General features: G+C 50.7%; 1 protein-coding gene across 1 annotated transcript in view; it reads right to left on the reverse strand.

Moving 5' to 3' along the window:
* Window positions 1-15337, reverse strand: part of RUNX3 (runt related transcription factor 3) — a 39034-nt gene that overhangs the window by 16938 nt on the left and 6759 nt on the right. The window lies entirely within an intron of this gene.

The raw sequence follows: 15337 nt of genomic DNA on the forward strand, positions 1-15337 counted from the left end.
TTGCTCACACCCTCCTTCCCTCCCCCCTCACATCTGCATGGCCTGAGCCCCATTGTCAGTTTGTAGCAAAGTCACAGAAAGTCCCCGAACTTCCCCCTCTTTAATAGTGTCTTGCATCTCCTGATCTCCAGAGGGGTTCTCAACTCCCAGCTGAGCTGCCTGCCATGGCATTGCTCCATGGATGTCCCAACAGCAAACCACCCCTTGCCACAGTTTCTGAAGGCCTTTGACCCTCCTCTGTTTGAGCTCCACATCCAGGTGAGCCCCACCATCCCCTCCAAACTCCATAATCCCCAGGCTTCTGGGTGTGTAAAAGTCCAAACCAATGGAAAACGGGCTGACAACAGAGAGCAAAACTTGTTGAGGACAAACCCCAGCAGAAAGCAAAACCCAGCAGTGTTTTGAAAATGTCTTTTCCCTGCTGTGTGAAATAAACCAAGGAAACCTCACAGCAACACTGTAAATGATCTCTTCTAATCTGTGTGTCCCCAGACCTCAGGTACCTCTGTATTATCCGAGGCCTTTGGAGCCATGAGCAGCATCTGTCACGTGGCATTTGTGCTTTCCCCAGGGGAAAAGTGTGTGCAGTGAGGTGTCCTGTTTTGGTCCACATTGTATTACTTCAGTATATATTAAGCACAGAAAAAGAAAAGTAGGGTTATGTTTCACCTTTAACCGCTTTCCTTGGGCAGAGCGTGGCAGAGGAGCCAAAGGGACTTCAAGTTCCCCAGAAATCTAATGGAAATCAAATTCTCTGTCTCAGCACAAACCCTATCCTGCAGTGGTATCTGGCATGTGACAGAGAAAATCCTGAAAAATATATCAAGTGATCTCTGTGCTGATAATGTTTTTAAAGATTATTCAGCCGTACAACTTGACTGAGGGCTTCATGTGGCTGTGTCATGCTGCGCTGGGGTTGCTCTGGTCCCCACATGGTCTGAACAAGGACACAGCCCCGTGGGGGTTTTAAGCCTCAAGTAAACAGCAGCACTGTACTTACACCCTCGAGGAGGGGCTGGTTTGTGGGGAGACCCAGCAATTACCAGCAAAACCCCCAAAACCTTAAACCTACCCTAAAAAAAGAAAGTGGAAAACTTGATGCCAGTGTAAGTCGAGGCAAACACAGGGGCTCACTTAGGATGAGCCCTCACCAGGGGATGCTGTGGTGGGATCAGGACCATTCCCAGCTCTCCTAGGCCCTCTCTGGTCTGTATCCTGCCCGTGGCAGCACCAAACCCTATGAAACAAGGCATTGAACGAGTTAAAAACCACCAGCTTGGACTGCCAACCCTCTTTAGCTCAGGCTTTCTCCCCAGCGCTTCCTGCCGCTTGTCACTTTAGAGCTGGGGACGTCAGACTTTGTCACGCAAGAGAGAATTGCTATTAATGGGTTTCTTTCATCAGAACAACCTGAGCTTTTTAATTTCTGCAGCGGTTGGCTCCATTAAAAGCCCTTCCCCATCTGCCCACAGCTGTCACGGAGAGGAAACCAGTGCCGTCAAGTGAACAATAGCTCATACCTTAGAGAAGAGGAAGGTGGTTTCTAGCTTAACCCAAGGACTGACTCAAAGCCTCCCGAAGCCAGTGGTGGGCGGATTTTCACTCAACTTCAAACAGCTCCAGACCTCATCCCAAGAAATCTGCCTGAGAAGTCTTCATCACCCCGACCTGTGAATTTCGGGGCACAAAACCTGCCGTTTGGGGTTGGAGGCTTTTAGCCCTGCACTTCCAGCTGGGCTAGCACTGGCTTGCAGGTCAATATTTATGGAAACAACAGAGCTTAGAACGATCAAATGATGGCAGCTACTGACCTCGGGCACTTCTTGTCAACAGCACAAGGGTTTTAACGCTGGATCAGGTTTCTGAAGCAGTTAACTCCGATATTGAACATGACATGATGTAAACATTGACAGATCACCTACGATCCTGATGTAATAACAAGATCTGTATCAGCACATCAAACAAACGATCCCATTGAACACTTCCCAGCTGGAAGAGCTGATGTGAATTTGACACTTTAGGCCAGTAATAAGAAGCATACTGGAAGTTTTGGGTGTTTCCTTGGAATGCAGACAGCGAAACAGTGTGTGCCACACTGCAGCCCAGGCGCTCAAAGCTATGATTTAAAGACATGCCTTCTGCATTAAAACATTGCAAAGACCAAACAGACCCTGCTCTTCCTTCTAGGAGTGTGCAACCTGATGTGGCTTCCCAAGCTGGGACCTGGATGGGGTTTCCAGGCAGTGCAGGAGGGAGTTCCACAGTGTTCACCAAAAGCAGCTTATTCCCCCAGATTACTGAGATGCAGAATATAAAGTTGATCAAAGGTAGAAAGGGGCTTCAGGAACCTGAGTGGTGCCAAAATCTAAGAGAGAAGTTTGATTTGAAAAAACACTCTCCAGGGTGCCTGAGGGTCATGGTACCCTGATTTATCTGTGTTTAGTTGTTCAGTCACGAGAGACAAGGAGCTGCACATCCTGCTCTCCACCTCTGGTGGGTTCAGATTTGGGTGTCACATTTGTCCCCATGCCCTGGCACAGCCCTTTGCTACCAAAGGATGGGAGAGCAGATGGTGGGAAGTGGCTTGGCCCTCCCCAGGAGTCTTGCTGCGAAATGCTGGCGGCAAGATGGAGCGAAACACAGAGCTCTTCAGCTCTGGGGGATGTTCATTAACACACACATTTGCAGATAATTTCCTTAGCTCCAGTGAGGAAGAGACAAGAACCAGGAGATGGCAACATGGGCTGGGACATCAGCTCGAGCCATCAGCAGCCACAGAGGTCCAGACTCGTCCACCTCCAAAGTAAGGCTCCAAACATCCCACCAGCATGATCCCACCATCCTCCACCCAAGGCTCTGCTCAAATATTCACAGTCAAACTCCAGGGCTCAGCCAAGCAGGAGCTCACCAGGAGCAGTCCCTGCACACAACCCCGTGGCTTAGTCTCTACACGTCCGTGAGAATGGACCACAAGAAAGCAATCAGCAGTGGATAAAACTCCGTCTCAATGTGCAAAACACCTTTCAAATCCCTCTTATAGCCCTCAAAATAGGTACTTCAGAGAGACACGCCAATCCTCTACAGAGGGTTGAATTTTTTCCCAGTCTGAGTCTCGACTAGACTATCAAGTCCCAGCATGTGCTCCAGAAAGAAGCCACATGTGAAACGCCTGTGTTATGGGAACAGCAGGCCTGTCCCTTGCAGCCCATGTTGGGGTGGTTTCATCTTCGCACACCTGTAACAAAAGGCATGAACACCCCTCAGGTTTTCCCTGGAATCCCACCTCCTGCTCTAGACTCACCACGGGAAATTCCCAGCCAAGAAGAATTTGGTGGAGCCCCACAGCCAGTGAAGGAAAGGGGGGAGGATGGTGTGGAGATGGGAACCAGCAGATGGAGATGCTGCCCGCAGTGCTGGGAGCTGGGAGGGACTCGCACGTGACGTCTCCACGGAGGATGCCGGAGGTGCCCACCGAGCTCCGGTGAGCGGCAGCAGCCTGGAGAGTGCCAACCCTACTTCAGCCCACTTCTAGAAGCCGAAGCCCAGGAGTTCACAGGAGGGAGCAGGGGGGAAATGTTAGAAGGAACCGTCTCTTCTGGTGCCGAACAAAGTCAAGCACAGATAACTCATTATTCACATGTTTGAAGTTGGCCTGCTTACGCCATTTGGAAAGAGAATCAGTCACGGCCGGGCTTTGCTTTGGTTTCCTCTGGCTTTCGTGAGACACTACAGCTACTGTCTTTCTCCAGCTTGGAGAGAAAGGGGAGTGTGTCGCAATGCGCCTCGGCTCGCATGTCCTGGCAGAGGATTTACACCAACTTGAACAACGAAAGGAAAATAATATTTAAGGGGGCGGGAAGGGGAGGGAGGGGGGGGGAAGAGAATTAGGAGGGAAAATAAAAAAAAAAGCGGCTCCTAATTTATAAAGCTTTTTTAGCTGGTGGTGGTCTGAGATGAATTGGCTGCTTCTAAAAGGATGAAAATAAATATCCCTCTTTTTGAAGGAAATAGGCTGGCTCCGGGCCAGCTGGCAGGAAGCACAGAGATATGTTGCATTTACAGTAGGTTTTTTAGTGTCTGAAGCTCCAGCAGTGGGAGAGATGTTCGTTCTAGGCAGGCTGGTATTGATTAGAGGCTTTGCGAGCCCCTGATCTCCTCTCACTCATGGGTTAAGTCCCTCTGCCTCTCTCCCTGCCCACCCTCTGATGGGAGCCCTGGCAAGTGGGACAGTGCCTGATAAATCCTGTCGAGGCCACTTATTACACTGGGAGACTCCAAAACTAAGCCCTCTGGAAGGAAAAAAAAGCAGGGCATTAATTCAGATATTTAAACAGAAATCTAGGGTAGCGCTTTTAAAAGCTCTGGGGATGTGGCCCGTGTTCAAATCAAAGGGAACATCACACCCAAATTTCCACGCAACTTCGGCTCAAATGCCTGAAAGACACTGGCTCCCCATTCCCAGGGTTTCAGTGTGGAGACAGAGTCTTTCTGGATTTGTAAAGGTATTTAAAGCACTTCACAGCACAGGGCAAGCTGGGGGCATTCTCAGCAATCGGTAAAATTCATCAGGTTTAAGCATTTATCCCACTTGTGCCTTGTTGAAAATCCCCACCAGTGTTTTCCTGCGTTTTTCCATTCTTAAAGACCTCTGAAAAATCTCCCTCTGAGACTGCAGAGTGAACTAGGTGGGGCTTTAAAAGCTGTGATTTACAGATCTGAGAATTTCAGCCCGTGTGTCACAAACCAGCAGGTGGGTGCACATCTGCAGGAACCCGGGCAGCTTTCATAGCAGGGTGCAAAAACCACCAGCCCCCCCCCCCCCCCCGACGGCTTCTCTGCAGTTTCTCCCACTTCCAGGAAGGCAGAATTCATTCCTGGGCTGTGATCTGGTTCTCATGGAACTAGGCAAAACCCCTGATTCAAAGATTTCCAGGCTGGGTGCTGGGGAGGAAGCAGACAGATCTCAAGGACATCCAGCTGGTATTGCCTCAGCCACGTCTGAGATCAGATTTTCAGAAGCCGTCGCTCCGTAGATCAGTGGAGAGATGCCAGTTGGAGCGAGTTAATGCTGCTATCTAACAACTTGGGCTGTGTGCTACCAGTATAGCTGGTTTTTCCCAGTTCATAACCTGTTCCATTAGGGCAAGCACATCAAATTCCTTTGGGTGACACTGGTTGAGGATACTCTGCCCAGGATGGGGAGGACCAGCTGCTGGGTTCAGACCTGTGCAAGGAATGTGCCGTGGTTCAGCTGATGGAGATGAGATGAACCTGACGCTGCAGGGCCTCACAGCAGCCGAGTGGAGGGAGCAGCGTTTTGCCAGCCAGTCCTGCACCCTTGGTAACAGCACAACCCGGATCAGACCCAAACTTTCCCAAGGTTTGAGGATGCTGAGCGCTGCTTTTCCCCTTTGCGCTAGGACAGAGCTGGAGCCGAGCCCTGACATTTGAATACTAATATCCCCCGATCCCAGGATTGAGCTCCAAGCTCCATCTCCAGGGACTGGCTGGTATGCTGGATAATTACAGCTCCTGACGAGCTTTGCCAGCACGGGCAGCGCAAAGCTGTGAGGAGGAGCCCCAGAGCAACACTACCTGCACAGCACCTTCATCCCCCCTGCAGTGCTGCTCTTCAAAGCCAAAGGAGCAGAGCTCAGCACAGGCTAACCACGGGCAAGGGGGCTGCCTGTTCCCACATCTGGTTTTGGGATGGGGAGGTTCCCATCCCGCTGCCATCGTCCTCAGATGCTGAGAAGGGCATTGGGGATGTCTCTGCTCCCTCTTCTTCCTCCTCTCCCTCCCCCTCTCCCGCTACGAAGTGTAGAGTCACTGGAAAGAGTAAGAGAAAATAATGCAAAATCATGTCTAAGCACCTTCCGCTGCAGGATATGATTTATCTGTGGCTGACTGCAGAACAGGTGACTGGTCTCCGGCAGCGGAAGAGAAGGGTCTCAGGAACTAAATTTCATCTCACTCTGAGTCAAATCCTCTTCCTCCCTCTGCCACATCATTAAAGTGATTGGTTGCACTGATAAGCCCTTTCAGGAGGGAGGAACGAGATGTGTCCTGCCCTGACATCTGATGTGATCTTGTGGTTTTGTTTGATAGTTCTGGTCCTTTAGCTGTTGTCTCCCCTGAAACGAAACTGGCCTTTTAGCACTGACTATTTTTTTTCCTCTCTCTTTTCCAATCCGTGATCTTTCATTCTGTCCTCCTGAGCTCCCAAATCCTGCCTGAGGGCAGCGAGGCCACGGTGTATTAATAACCCTGCAGTGTGCAGTCCCTGCTCCTGCAGGACAAATCCTCACCAACAACCTCCTGCGCAGCACCTGCTGCCCACCAGGAATCAGATCTGCTTTATAAACTGAGGCACAGGGCAAAATGCTGCTTCTTTGTGAAGGAGCAACTCTCACCAGTGTCCTTGCTGCAACACTCACAAATATTCCTTTTTAGTGCCACTGTGTCCTGTCACCTGCATCCCATCCCAACCCAACTCCCTTTGGACCCAGAGGGAATTTTTTTTGCTGTTTATTTGAACAGCACCTGGCACAACCCGGCGCAGAACACACCAACAACCCTCCTGGAAGAAACCCTCAATGGAATTTCATTCTCCAAATATCCCCCGTCCACCAGACAATCCTTTTGCCCGATTTAATCTCTTCCAAGCACATTATCAATGCCCACTTCTCCGACTCTGGTTTATTTCCAAAGCCAGGACCAGGCATGGCTCTTCCACCCCAGCCGAGAATCGTGCCCTGGGGTTTTCCCGAAGCTTTCAAAAGCAGGAGGTGTTGCAACCAATCCCAACAAAGATTCCTTTGTAGAACGCAAGCAAAAATAATTTCCCTGTTCTGACTCCCAATATTGCTTCACTTAGAAAATACTGGTCATTTTTTAAGCAAAATTATTTTGAAGTTATTACGCACCAGGCGATTATAAAGGAGAGGAGGAATTTACTATATGGGCAAATAAAATAATTAGGGGAGTGAATTTACCGGAGTCCATATAATTTTGGTTGCTCTGTTATTTCTTTTGAGGCAGGATTACAGCCCCGAGCTGTAGCACCAAAGGCACTGGCAATGCAAACCCATTGCTTGGAGCACAGTCAGGCAACCTTTGTGCCTGCTCTGCTCTCCCCAGGGAATGCTCCACAGGTCCCTGGCACCTGGGTGTCCCTCAGGACATCCCCATTCACCTACTGAGGGGCAAGTGCATCCCCCAGGGGGCTGAGGGTTGCACAGCCCAACCCACAGAACCCAGTGCCAGGCTGCTTTTCTCCCTGAGGGATTTTTATCCACCCTCCAGGAGCTGAACCCCGATTCCCCCTCGCTGTGTCCTGGCAGGATTGGCCCCTGAAGGGGTTAACTGGATAGCAGTGCCTATAAGGAATGAAGCAGTGCCTATAAGGAATGAAGCAGTGCCTATAAGGAATGAGAGGAGGAGGTATTTTAACATAATTGCCTCCCATGCGTGTACCAACAGCGTCGGAACTGCCTCGGCAGAACACGGTGTCCCGGACGGCCTCGGCAGATACCAAAGGGTGCAAATTTCCCCACTGGGATCAAAACACATTAGTGATGGGAATACAAACAGAGAAACCCTCCTGTGCAGCAAGTAGTGATCTGCAAAGGCTCCTGCATGAGCTGAGGAGCCCCGAGCCTCGCTGGCGTCTCCTCGTCACTCCCACCCCAGGACCAGCTGCTGCCCCACCACCTTGGGCATCCTCCACACGCCAGGGGATGCGGGTTCTACCCCCTCCTTTGCCTCCTGCCTGCCCACTCACTGCAGAGGCCCCAGTTTATGGGTGTTTTGGGGGTTTTAAGGGATCTGGGAGATGAAGGATGAGATCAAGCAGTGCGTCGTGCCCCACGCGAGCTGCCCGGTGGAATGTCCATTGATGGCACCAATGCTGTGCCACCTCGCCCCAGCCAGCATTTGCTTTCCATTTGTCACCACACCCAAAGAGCAAATGGGATCAGGGAAAGGTGGGATGGAGCTGAACAGTCTTTATGCAGAAGGCACAGGGTGGCTTCAGCTCTCAGACACCATCCATGCAAGTTGCCCATCCCAGGCACCAACAACACCAACAACAGCTGGAGGGACAGCAGAGAAAACACCAATAAAGCTAAAATATTACAATACCTTGCATTCCCACTGAGGATCTTCCATGCCTGCCTTGTTTCAGGACACGTCAAAGAGCCTAGACTCATCCAAAGTTCTTTTTCTCCTTCAAGGAGGGCCCTTGGCAGGGCTGGATCAGTGCAGGGAGAAGCAGAGACCCCTGAGACCCAAACGGGCTCCCTCTGGCAAAATCTGGAGCACAGTTGGAATTAACCTGATGTCTCCAAGAGCACCGCCCCAAGGACCACCACGGGGAAGCACCAGGGCAGGTCCCTCACCAGCAGGAGCAACGCTGAAGCTCCCAGGTGGGCGCACAGAGCCCGTGGAGTCTCTTCAAATCTCCGTCTCAAAGGGCCACAGCTCATCCAGAGCAGAGTTAATAGGGAAGGGAGAAAGTGCCACTCAGGATTTCCTCCTCTTCCTCCCCAGGGAAGGGGGCAGGTCTCAAGAAGTGGGAAATCAGCATATTTCAAGCACTGAGTACTAAATTAGAAGAGATTATAGCAATTCTGCATCAACAAATAACTGTCCAGGAAGTGGGAGGTCATTTATTTATTTAAATTATCTTTGATTGACTTTGTTGCATTTTTTTTTTCCCCTTATTTTTTCCTTTTTCTTTTCCATTTCCCTTTTATTTTTTTTTTCTAATTCCCGGACAATCTGGGAACTGTCTGTGTATTTATTTCTAGCTAAGGACAAGCAGGGGAATAAAACAAAAGACCAGAATAATACCCAAAACTATCACCCCACGGGAGCACTTCAGCACCGAGGCTGCTTTTAATTACAGAAACTTCTCAAGCTCAAGTTTTACGCAGCCCCACGAGGAGCCTTTTTGCCAAGATAAAGATCTGAAATTGTACAATGCTGGCACGACACAGCTCCATCCCGAGTCTCCATTCGAGCTTCTGAGAAGCACAAGACCCTCCAATAATTTATTCTCTCTTCTCCAAGCACTTGCCAAAGCCATATCAAACCTCTGAGGGTGAAAGGCACAGAAAACACAGGGTGCCTCTGCCTCGAGGTCCCAAAATTGCCCATAGGAACATAGGAACAGGGGATCATTTTGCCCTTGCTCCTCTTTGGCTCCCATCCCATAATGCCACCACACTGCCCTACTCTCTCTTCCTCATCCTCAGCTATTTTAGCCACTCGGTAGATCCCAATTTCCCTGGGTCCCAGGAATGGGAGAGCTGCAGATTTTGTTTCCCCCTCTCCAGATTCATGGAGCTGAGGGCCACGGTGGATCATCCCAAGCCTCTCTGCAGTGCTCCCGAGCCCTGCAGAGCTCTTCCAACTCTCTGTCTCCTCTCAAAATTGCTTGAAATCAACAAAACCATGAGACAACCTTTTTTTTTTTTCCCCTTTGAGGAGAAAGCACGGTGTGGATTTAACACAAATCCCCCCAGAGCACAGGTCCATGGGACAAAACATCCTGAAATGGGACACAATCCCCACTGGGCTGGGGAGCAGCTTTGCCAGGGGGTTCCCAGCCCTGCCAGAGCGTGGTGGGTGAATTCATGGATCAGCCACTTTTCTGAAAGGTAACAGGAATGTTTCTGTTTCATATTTTTCTCCTTTTTTTCCCCTCAAAATGGTACAAATCAAGGAAAGCCCTCGGCGTTACAAGCAATTCCCAAGGAGTCAGAAATCCCCCCAGAGATCACCACTGCTTTTAGGACATCACAACCCAAAACTTAGCACAGAAATAACCAACTCTGAGAAACATTAAACACAACATTTAGTAGTTTTGATGGCATTAAAGCATGATAATGGGATGGTGCTAAAGGAACTGAGTTTGCTCAGGGCTGCTGTATCCCAGGAAAAACAAACAGGAGCCTGGAAGGCTGCACCACAGGGAAGCCCCTGCCACCAACAACCCCAAATCTGAGCCCTGTGCCAGCGAGTGTGGAGGGGCTGACTCAGCTCTTCGACCTCAGCTCTGGGAAAAGCTGCTGTTGCCTGCAAATAAACATCCCCAGCATACTGGGTTGGGGGTCCAGCCTGGCAACAAGCAGAGATGGTGGTGGCTCACAATAGAGGGACACACAGACCACCTCCATGCATGGAACCATCCCAAAATTAAAGTACTGAATCCTCCCAGAGCAGCTTGGAAAACCTGCCTGCTCAGCCTCACACATCAGGTCAACTTGGAGGCTGGAATTAGGGAGCACCCTCTTATAGGGGATGCCTGGGATGTCTGGTTGTTAGCATCACATTGGGGTCTCTGCAGAGCTAATTTGGATTAACAGGGTGCAATATTGCACCTCTTTTTCCTTCCCTGAGTAAAACGGGTTTTCAGTTTTGATATTTCTGGGTAGTAAATCTCAGACTCATCTACAGCCATGAGGGACAGGGAGGGTGCAGGGGGGTCACTTGCCTTGCTAGCACGGTGCTGTCCTTCCTTTTTCTCTCTGGCCTCAAACTGGAGTATCTACTAAGAAAAAATTGGAAAAAAAGACACCTTCTAGTTGAAGGTGTCCCTGCCCACGGCAGGGGTTTGGAACTACATGATTTTTAGGGTGGTTTCCAACCCAAACCGTCCTGTGATTCTACGACAAAACCTCACGGCGCAGAGTCTTCTGAACCCGAGAGGGATGGATTGAGATGAGCCTCAAATAAATAAATAAATAGATAAATAAATAAATAAATAAATAAATAAATAAAAGTGAGAAAGGTGGTTTGCAGACACACCATGACTCGGGGAGCTGGGGCTGGCAAGGCACTGGGCGTGGGATGAGAACAGAGATGGAGGTGGTGAGATACGGGGTGTGGGCAGCGGGGCCGAGATGTGCCCGGGCTGGATGGGGCGGTTCGGGGCCCTGCTTTTGTCACCACGGCTTCCAGAAGGGCAGAGGAGCCCCAGCCAGGTCTGTGTCATCCCATGAAGTGCTGATACAACCCTTTCTCCTCCCAGGCTCCCAACTGGCCAGTGCCAATGCTGCTGGAAGAGATGTCCCAGCACAGGGCTGGGGGCACCCAGGGCCACAGGCACCTTCCTCCTGCAGTCACCCCAGCACACTGCCATTAACAGAAGCCAAGCCTTCTGCAGGCTGGATTTACAGACAAGATTTTCCCTTTCCAGTCAATCTTTCTCCCAGTTTTTTGCCTTTTTTTTTTTACATGCTTGAGGTCAAGAGTGCCCAGTGCTCAAGGGAAACCAGAACCCAAGACACGGCCTTTTGCCCTCTGACTGCCAGCACTCTGGGGACACAGATGCCACAAACACCTCACACAAGGGGGTTTCCACCCTCTGCACGTCCCAAACTCTTCATTTCCCAGCTCAGAGCGTGGGGCCAGGCTGGGGCTCAGGGTTGACGTCTCTCGTGGGAGGTAGCAGGGAGGGAAACCCTCACCCAGCTGAGGCTCTCAAAAGTATGAAAGCAAAAAAAAAAAAAAAAAAGGTTGTTCCTGGAAACAACTCATTGGTGTGGGAGGTGAGAAGCCTTTCCACCCCCTGGCTACGTGCTGTGCAAGGGGATGGCGGGAGCTCAGGGGCAGCTGGAGCCTTTTGGGGCAAAAAGCCCTTGGGGAGGGAAAAACGACCACAGAGGGTCAGGATGGGGCCCAGCCAGAAAATCTGTGCAGGGACAACATGATGGGAGAGGGGATATGAAGTGCTCTAGCCACAAGCTCCCTCCTCCTGGTCCAAGCCAGCAGATGCTGCAGGATGGGGACACGTTCCTGTCACTTTTTGTGGTGGCACAAAGAGGGGACGTGACTGAAAGCACCAAATCTCTGACGCACACACCAGAAATGAACAGGGCAGGAGGCACCAAGAGCCTGTTGCTGTGGCTGAGCAGGCAACAAGGAGGGATGCAGGGATCCTGTGGGGGATCAAATCCTCTTGGTCTCCCTCTGCTCCTCAACACAGTAACCAGGACAGCAGGGATGGGGTGGAAACCAGAAAGAAGGGGTTAAGGGCAAAGGAGATTTAAGAAGGGGGGAGAGAGATTAAAGAACACTGAATGGCAGGAGGGGAAAAAAAAAAAAATCAAAGGGGGGAAAAAGCATTTAGAGGGAAAAAAAGACTTTGCACAAGAGTTCCCAGGAGATGGGCAGAAAAGGGGCTGGAGCTGCAAAGGGGAGCTGGGAAGAGGAGAGGATAAGTGACAGCAGAGGAGGTGAGAGCAGTGGGAAGGAAAGCAAGGAAAAGGGAAGGGAAAGGGAAGGCAGCCAGCAGGTGGGTGTGATGGGGGAGGCCCTGGAGATGCTCCCATTTACCCAGGAACAGACTAAACATCCCTGTATAGCTTCCAGCTATTCATTTTTCCGTGTTCTGCCTGTTGTGGATTATTTTGCAAGCAGTTGTGGATGCGACAGGGCTTTGCACCAGGGCTGCAGCTCTCCAGAGCCGGGCTCTTGCTAAACACAGAGCTGCAGAGAGGGGGGGAAAAAAAAGAAGGAAATTCCACAGGAAGTTCAAATATTTTATTACTTCCTGTTTGTACAAAGTATGTCAACACTTGGCACCCGCTGTGCTATTTGTTTAGAGCTAAGGTGCCAACTTGACAGAATGTCCTTTTTTCCCCTCCAGATCTAACCCAGAAAGAGCCTGAGCACAAGGAAGAAGGATCTCAGAGCGAGCGGGGCACTCAGAAGGAGACTGTGGGAGACCTTGGAGGTCTCAGCCAAAGCCACCACTGTTATCAGCTCCTCACTGGCTGTGGGTCCCTCAAAGGAGCATCTTCAACTCCAGGGTCCAGCTCTCCTGGTCCCTCCATCCCAGCTTCACCCCCGGCCCCGTGTTGGGCCCTGCCTGTCACCCGCTCCCCTGCAGTTTCTCACCCATCTCAACCCCATTCCAAACTCCTCAGAAGTTTTTCTGGGCACGGCTTGAGTTAAAAGACTCGCTCAAGGGCTGAGATGAAGCGATGGGACAGGGGTGGAAGATGAATGGGATGCTTGGAGCTGGGGCGTGGAGCTCAGCCGCGTTCCTGGCCCAAAAAACCCCACGAGAACGTTTGCTGGAGGAATTTCACTGCATCTGAGGAGATGATGCCCAGGGCTTTCCCAGGATACCAAGACAAATGGCCAATTCTTTCCACATTAAGGGTGCTTTTTTGCCTGCCCCACCAGCCCCACATCCAGGCTCCAGCCCCGGCCAGCACTGATCCTGCACGACAGGAGCCAACACACACCATGTCCCACTTGTTTGCAGCCAAGAAAGGGAAAAAAAACCCGACTTTTTTTTGCACACACACGCACACAAAAATATATCTACGCACATATGTATGTTAAAAAGTGTATGTATAATATATATACACATAAAGTTTGCAATTCCTTCTGTCAGCTCTCTCCTCGCAAAGACAAACAAGGGAGAGAGCGGCACAAGCCGTGGTGTTTGGCCAAAGGTGGGGATTACCAGGGCTGTACCAGCTCCAAATGCCACCTGGGGAGCCAGGTGGGTGCTGGCACACAGGGGTGCTGTGCCAGAGAGCCACCCAGTGGCAGGTGAACCAGGAAAACCAACCCAGCTTTCCAGGAGTGAGCCTGGATCACTTCATAGTTGGTAATTTCCACAGCAAGGGCTGCTGCACAGGACTGCAGGGAGGGAAGGGCAAGGGGCATTATTTAAATATTTTTTTTTTTTTTAATTTCGTGTTCATCAGAAACTGCAAACTGAAGGCTGGTCAAAAAAAAAAAAAAAAGATTTTTATTATTATTTTTTATTCCAGTGCAAGACACTGGATTTTCATCAATGATGAATTTAAGCCCCAGGGTCAAAACAGGAGTCAAAATATGACCTTTACTGCCAACAAATCTATGATCATCTGAAACAAATTCCAAAAAAACCACAGCTTGGGTCTAAACTTCTTCAATCAGCAATTTATGGGTTGGGAGGGTGGTGCAGGGATGGGGGAGAGATCAACCTTTGGGGTCCACACGAGACAAGGGCATAAGCAGCAAATAAACACCACGCAGATCTCCTCAAGGAGCCGGCACTGCCAGCACGTTCTGAGGTCCACAAGTCATTTTAAAATAAATAAATTAATTAAAAAAAAGCAGAAAACTGCTGACCTTGCACCTGGGTTGGGTCCCAGGGAAGGCATCCCTCGGGCACACCGAGCCAGAGCCAGGACAAGCTGCTCCATCCTCGGCTTTTGCCTAATTCTGCCAAACAAAGGCACGGCCCCAGGACAAAGAAGCACAGGGTGAGTGGGCCCTTGGCTCGGGCACCCCCCCAGTTCCCTGCCTGGCCACAGAGCCACCCCCTCCATATCAGAAAATTTAAATTAAAGCTGGGGAGCTCTGGGGAGGGATGTTGAAATTCAGGAGGAGCGGGTGTGATTCACAGGGGTTTGGCGATCGCTGGCTATCGGTGAAGTCAAACCGAACGCTAAGAGTAGTAACTATCTCACCTTGTATTATTATTTATGTATTCCTGATGATTATTATTATTATTAGAAAGGTGATCTGATGCAGCTGATAAGGGGCTGAGCCAGGAGTCAGGAGACCTGGTTTCTATTCCTGACCTGGAATAGTTGTGAAATTCCCTGCCCAGCCTCTGCCTGCTTTCCCCTCCCAGCCCCAGGCTGAGCCCAAGCTCAACCCACCACGACCCACGGGTGCTGATGGCTGCAAACCCACACCAGGGACCTGCCTTGTGTTTCTGGCTTAAAAAAAAACAACCCCAAAACTGAATTCTAGCTTGGTAAATCCAGCCAGCAGCTCGACAGGCTCCCATAAAGCCACTCGCGCTCCGAAATAAAAAGGAAGGGGGAAGAAAACCCAACAAACCCCGATGCAAATCAAACCCCCTCGCCGAGGTAACAGCCTCCACCTGGCCTGACATCAAGGGGCACCGATGGCCCAACGACAGCATCAACAGAAAATATTTTCTGAGGCATATTTAGAAGGATCAAACCGTTTCCCTTCAATGTGGGCACTGACAGCTTCACACGCAAAGGGAACAAACTCAGCTTTATAGTCCCTGGGGTGGTGCTGAGCCAGCAGGAAGGCAAAGCCAGAGCTCAAAGCCAGAGATGAAGCCCCCAGGGACGAGATCCCACCACGCAGGGGGTCCCACAGAGCAAATAATACTCATGGCAAGAGGAAACTCCTCCAGCCAACAGCTCCAGAGCGTTTCCCCGCACTCCTCGGATCGCTGGAAACGCCAAGGTGAGCTCAAACCAGCCCGACGCCGAAAACCAACCCAGCGAGGGCGACTCACAGAGCCTCCCTCAACCACGAGGCACCATCCTGCACCCGGGAGAGC

The sequence above is a fragment of the Corapipo altera genome, unplaced genomic scaffold (assembly GCF_003945725.1).
Source record: "Corapipo altera isolate COAL_440 unplaced genomic scaffold, ASM394572v1 201, whole genome shotgun sequence".
NCBI classification, from domain to species: Eukaryota; Metazoa; Chordata; class Aves; order Passeriformes; family Pipridae; genus Corapipo; species Corapipo altera.